Source organism: Nanorana parkeri, unplaced genomic scaffold, assembly GCF_000935625.1.
Source record: "Nanorana parkeri isolate BGI_ZX_2015 unplaced genomic scaffold, ASM93562v1 scaffold2025, whole genome shotgun sequence".
NCBI lineage: Eukaryota > Metazoa > Chordata > Amphibia > Anura > Dicroglossidae > Nanorana > Nanorana parkeri.
In genome coordinates, this window is record NW_017308293.1 from 203,473 (window position 1) to 209,898 (window position 6,426).

Below are 6,426 nucleotides of genomic sequence, written 5' to 3' on the forward strand. Positions count from 1 at the left end.
GCGGGCTGTCCTCTACAATGCCTGATTACCGGCCCGGATCGCATACAAGGCAATCCGGGCTGGCTACAGCCATGGAAATAAGACACAACCTGCCGCAAGCTTTAAAAGGAATACCAGAGAAGCCAGTCAGCTATTTGGTTTGTTCTGGTCATGGACGGAGGAAATTTTTTTAAGCGACATCCTATTGCGATTACTTCAGGTCATCTATCTGATAGACAAGGCTTGTACCTGGGCACTTTCTCACTCTTGAGAGAACCAGTGCTGTTCTGCATTTCTGCCCTCTTGAAGAACTTAAATCCAGTTGTGCAGCTTTGGTCCTTAACCAAAATATGGTATTTGATAAAGGATGTGTGAGCAAAAAGTAGTTTTTTCTATTGATTGCTTAAGAAAAACTGAACACATTGCTGGTTGGTGGAACTCTTTATTTACAACCATTGCAAAGATGGAAAAACAAATACAAGTTTACCAAGATTAAAGCTTACATTAATTTGCCCACAGATCACACAGAAGCATGCTTTACTGCAACCTACCCCACTGTAAGTAAGAAATTACACTTTTTATTTAGGTTTTACACCAAAGCTGTATGGGCATCCAGAAGTAGCAACAATGACAGAGATAACAGAACTTCTAACACACAGTTGGATGGCTGAAGAGGATGAGTCTTGCACTCTGTATTAAGAGTATTCTGCAGGAAGAGACATCACTTTCAGCGTCCCTTAGCATAGCATGTTGTAGTGCAGTCACCACACTATATTAAAATAAGAAAATAAATTCCAGTTATAGTATGTAAATTAATGTATGGCTCATGCCACTTGGATTTAGTTCTTCATCTTTATTCTCAATCGCTATATTGTTAGATTCTGGTCACCTGAAAATATAATTTTACCTCCTCCCATGTGCGTGGTTGAAAATTATTAATTCTGATACAATATCCCACACTTTATTGTGATATTGAACCATCAAATTTACATACCCAGTAACAGTAAAAGCCAACCTGTAAGAGTTTTTCTTTTGTTAAAGTGAACCTGTCAGGTTAAATATAGGCAACTGATGCAACCAAATTAGAAGCACATAGTGATGACTGTAAACACCTTCATCAATCTTTAAATTGTTTACTGCACATGGGAAAAGTCCCCTATCTCAGTTGTATGCTATATACAAAAGCCCTTAACTTCTGCTTCGACTCAGATCTAGCATAACACATAACACAATTTAATTTCATAGGCTTGGCAGACAAAATGAGAGGTTCACACTAGGTTTTTTTTAATGGGTGTGGATGGGCTTAACCTGACATCTTTGTATACAGAATGCATCTGAAACTGGTGGAAGACATATTTTTAGTTTACTGTGTGCCCAGGAATCCCCAGAGATAGAGGTCCTAAAACATCTATGGGTGGAACTAACATTCCCTGGGTTCCAAGCTTAGCCGGCTGAGAAAGTGTGCCTTCCAGTTCTCAAAGCCAGCAATGTACACCACAGAGGGGGCTTGGAACATGGTGTTCTGCCCAGGTCAGAATGAATTTGACCATTGCCAAGAGACTATGGGATCCCTCCTTGATGTTCATATATGCACTGCAATGGAGTTGTCCAGCAGGACACTAACAAGATGACACTTCAGAATATCTGTCCAACAGAACTGCCAACACTGCAGTGAATGCCCAGGAATCTACCTCCAGCCTTGAAGGTTGCCAACCATCCAAGGGAAGGAAAATGTTATTGTTGGCTCCAGGGTGAGACGCCACCAAAACAGTGATGTGCTGGCCCCAGGGCCCAATTGGATGTTACTGTCTACGACAGCCAGGACTCTCATATGCAAGACCTGCACGCTACAATTGTCCTGCAGAATGTGTACAGAGTAGTACTGTGTGCCCCTGTGCACTTGTATAGCAAGCAAGAACCTTAGGCAGCAGGAAAAGAGAGAAGCTGCTTCAAGTGGCAAGTACTGCGGTAGAAAGGGCAAGAAAAGCATGCATAAATCCACCCCCTCTGTGATGTAACCAGCTAGTCCTAAGAAGGTCAACACTCTCCATGCAAAGTAGAGAAATGACTAAAGGTTAAAAAAAATGGAGGCCACAGAACAAAATGTTGGTGGTTGATCCCCACAAAGATTCAACTTGCTGCTGTGCCGCAAAGGTCCTGAGGAGCAACCCCCCTCCAAAATTTAACACAAAGTTACCTAATGCAGTGGTGAGCCTTCAGAGAAAGCAAGCCATTGCTGCAGCTAAGCATGGCATGGTACGGCACGGCACTAAGAGTGGAGTCCAGTATCCAGGGCAATTCCAGAGAGTGCAACACTGCAGGGCTGTTGCAGTGAATTCTCCATGTAAAGGTGGCCATACACTTTACAACCATCGCAAGACCTTATTCTTGCGATGGTTGTAAAGTAATTTTTAAAAAACGTACGATCTGCCGATCTTGGACAGGCAGATCGTAATTGCGATCATCGCAAGCCCGCCCCCCTGAGGGGTGGGCTTGCGATGACCGCAATGCTGAACGAGCAGTGTGCGAGTGCGCACAGCGGCCCCTTCGGCATTTGTCTCCCGAGCATGCTAAAAACCAGCCGAAAATCGTACGATTCTCGGCTGGTTTTCTAGCATGCTCCTTAGACAAAAGACGTGCGACCGTACAGTAGAAATGTTTGCACGCCTTCATTCACACTGCACGATTCTTGTACGATGGCAGGATTTCCCGCGATTCTCGTACGAGAATCGTGCAGTGTATGGGCACCTTAACATATCTGTGAAAGGCTGCACTAAATGGCTGACTGGAGACACACACACAGGACTAGCAAAGTCCAGCTTGAATTTATCAGCAGCTGTTTGTTGATTAACCACTTGATGACCAGGTGTTTACACCCCCTTCCTGGCCAACATGTCAAGCTTTAAAATTGCGCGCACCCGCAAAAAACTACCATACCCAACATTGACCATACGCGACGCTGTAAAAGCTTTTAACGCTCAACAGTTTAGTGTTATCAGTGATTGATGGCCCTAGAATGATTGCATGATTGCTCTCACTGCAATGTTCGCGGCGATATGTAACATGTGCGGCATAATGGGCGCAATCGTTGTTTTCGCACATATGCACACCTGACACATGTTTGCATGTGTGAATGTAAGGGTGGGGACTTAAAAAAAAAAATTGTGTTTTTAAAATTATTTTTCATGTGTGGACCCCCTATAGATTAGCTGCAGATTTTCTCTGGTCAGATGGATTCCTTGACCTACGCTAAACTGTGTGGATGGAGGAATCTCCCACTGGGCCAAGCTGCAGTATCTTGCTAGTCGGCGACACTGGCTCTCTAAATACCTGAGCAATGCCTGCATTTAATCAGATTGTTCAGGTATTTGGACAGCCAGCGGGGCTGACTAGCAAGATACTGTATCTTGGCCCAGCGGGAGATTCCTCCATCCACACAGTTTAGCGTAGATGGAGGAATATGTTGCACTTTTTCCATCTGACCAGAAAAAATCTGTAGATAATCTATAGGTATATGGCCAGCTTAAGTGGACAGTCTTTCCCTACGTGGTGAGGTCATACATCTGCTACATAAGGTTGAAGACCCACGAGAATCGCTTAGATTCACATGCACTGGCAACCACCTAATTACAGTCACAGCTCCAAGTAGTTATACAGACCCACTGCACCCTATGGTATAGACTGGAAGACCAGGAAAATAGAGATGTGGACCCCACCAACACGCTGGGAGGAATTTTCAATTCCATCCTCGCCAAACCGGCCACCTTCCCTCTGCTCTTCGACAGAGTACATTGAGCTTTATGTCCACAAGGACTTTCTTCTGAAACTCCTAGAGATTTAATGTGCCACCTGCACTACTTCTCAGATAAGAACGCGATCTTACAACTACGAGAGGTTTCCTTAATGGACTTTAATGGTGCCAAGATCCAGATTTACCTGTATTTGGCTTGGGAAAAGCTTCCCCACCATAAAACCCTCAAACCGCTCTAAGAACTTTTACAGTCAGCGGGAGTGCAATACCGTTGGGGCTTTCCATCTTGCCTCATTGCAGAGTAGAGATTGTTTAGATTAGACAGAAGCTTAATCCCTAAATAGGTAAGAGTTGACGTTTTCCAGGTAAAAGGAAAGTGGGATCTGCAAAAATGTACTGTGGCATCCGGGAGAGAGATATTAAGAGCAGAAGATTTTGAAAGGTTGATCTTGAAAGATGACAGCGAGGCAATATCTTCAAGAGCATTTAAGAGATTGGGAAGAGATATCAACGGTTGAGTTAAAAAGAAAATAAGATCTTCTGCAAAAGCCCTCAGTTTGAATTCTTTGTATGGAGTAAGGACGCCATGTATATTGAGGTCCAAACGGATCTTATGAAGAAAAGGCTCCAAAGACAAAACAAAAAGCAGAGGTAACAAAGGGCAGCCTTGTCTTGTGCCATCTTGTATAGTGAAGACGTTTGACAGAGAGCCATTCACCCGGATTCTCGCGGTATGGTTAGAGTATAGCATGGAAATGCGAGGCAGCATGTTGGGACCAAGACCTATCTGGCATAAACAGGCAAACATGTAATCCCAGGCTACTCTGTCGAACTCCTTCTCTGCATCAGTGGACAGGAAAAAAATGGCTGGACCCTTACTTTGAAGTCATTGGTGGAGGGCGATCGCTTTATTGGTGTTATCCCTACACTCTCTAGCAGGACCAAAACCTGCTTGGTCAACATCTATTTAAGTAGGAAGGAAAGGCAGAAGATGGTTGGCAAGTATTTTGGCATGGAGCTTCACGTCTACGTTAAGCAGGGAAATAGGGCGATAGTTTGTGCACAGGGTGGGGGTCTTTATCTGTGTTCATAAGGACTGTGATATGCATTTCAAGAAGGTGGGGTGAAGTTTGTGCCATAGAGCTCAGGGAGTCAAAAGCGGACAGAAAACACGGAACCAGAGTATCCGAGATAGTCTTGTAGTAATAAAGGCGTAACTCCGTCTGGACCAGGGCTTTTACCAGGTTTAAGTGGTGATATAGCGGTTTGAACCTCCTGGGCAGTAATAGCAGTTTCCAGGTCCGCAATAGTCATCTGTGGAAGGGATTCGGGACCAAACCAAGATAGAAAAGTGCGAATAACAGATGATCTAAGCGCTTCTTCAGAAGAGGAGGTGCCCGCAGGACAGAGATTGTACAGTTTTTGATAATAGGATTGGAATTAAGGGGCTATCGCCAGAGTCGTGACATGTCTAACACCATCTGGGCCAGTGATTTGTGAGATGGTACAAGAGGCTTGTTGTTGTTTAAGCGCCCTTGCTAGAAACATACCAGTCTTGTTCCCGTGCTCATAAAAAACCTTATTGTGCATAGTAAAGGCTCTCGTAGTGCCTTCATGAATGGGATGAAGTAATTCAGTGAGGGCATGGGTCAGGTTAGGAAGATGAGTCACTGCCAGGGAGCGTTTATAAAGTTCTTCAAGAGAAGCTATATGAGCAATTAAGGAGGCACACCGATCCTTCTTCAGTTTGTGGAGGTGTGCCTGTAATGCGAATACATTTCCCCCATAACGCTCTTATGAGCCTTCCAGAGTGTAAGCAAAGAAGGGCCAGACCCTACATTCAGTGCAAAATACTCTGTTTCAACACAATCTGGGATACATAAGCAGCGTCCTTTAGTGTGGAAGGGTTAAGCTTACAAATGCGAGAGTGAGGGTTGTGGAAAGGAAGCGCGATAGTCATAGTAATTAGAGAATGATCAGAAAGGTTCATAGGTTTAATAGTGGCTCGAGTGAGATTCGGGAGGTCTTGTTGGGAAGGAAAGAGGAAGTCAAGTCACGAATAGGTAGAATGTGGATGGGAGTAGAAGGTAAAATCTTTGATAGAAGGGTGGAGGAAACACCAGGTATCATGTAAGGTAAGAGAGGCCAGTGACCTTTTGACTTGGCAAAGACTGCAGAACGGGAGAAATTATTTACCAGAGGGGCTTAAGAGGCATATTGAAGTCCCCTTTTAAGATAAGCATGCCTTTCGTAAAATCTCTGAGTTTAGCAAACAATTTGCGGAAAAAAGGACGTTTGGTGTTCGGGCCATACACATTTGCATAAGTGATCGGTAAGTTATGAACCTTGCCCCCGAGGAAGAGAAAATGGCCGTCCGGAACGGCCAATTGTTCCTCAAGTTGAAAATCTGCAGGGGAGGAGAATAATATAGACACTCCCTTGGTTTTAGAATAGTCAGCTGTAGCATGATTCACCGCCGTTTCCCTGTGGTCTTACAACCTTGGAACAGCATGTCTCCTGAAATAGGTTTCTTGAAGCAGTGGAACCTGGGCTTTGTGATGTGAGGATGCTTGAAGGAACTGCAACCTTTTTTTTCAGGCCATTAAGTCACCTAGCGTTGATAGACAAAACAGTGCAGGAAAATTGCGCACTCGGGAGGGTAGAAGGCGTAATTTTCAAGAAATACAAATAAAGTA

At 44.2% G+C, this 6,426-nt stretch overlaps 1 long non-coding RNA gene across 1 annotated transcript in view; it reads right to left on the minus strand.

Moving 5' to 3' along the window:
• Window positions 1-665: 665 nt before the first annotated feature.
• The window catches only part of LOC108800439, a 25,540-nt gene continuing 19,779 nt past the window's right edge, over window positions 666-6,426 (minus strand). The window contains exon 3 of the long non-coding RNA XR_001942097.1: window positions 666-748. This is a non-coding gene — a long non-coding RNA (uncharacterized LOC108800439). The remainder of the gene's footprint in view (window positions 749-6,426) is intronic.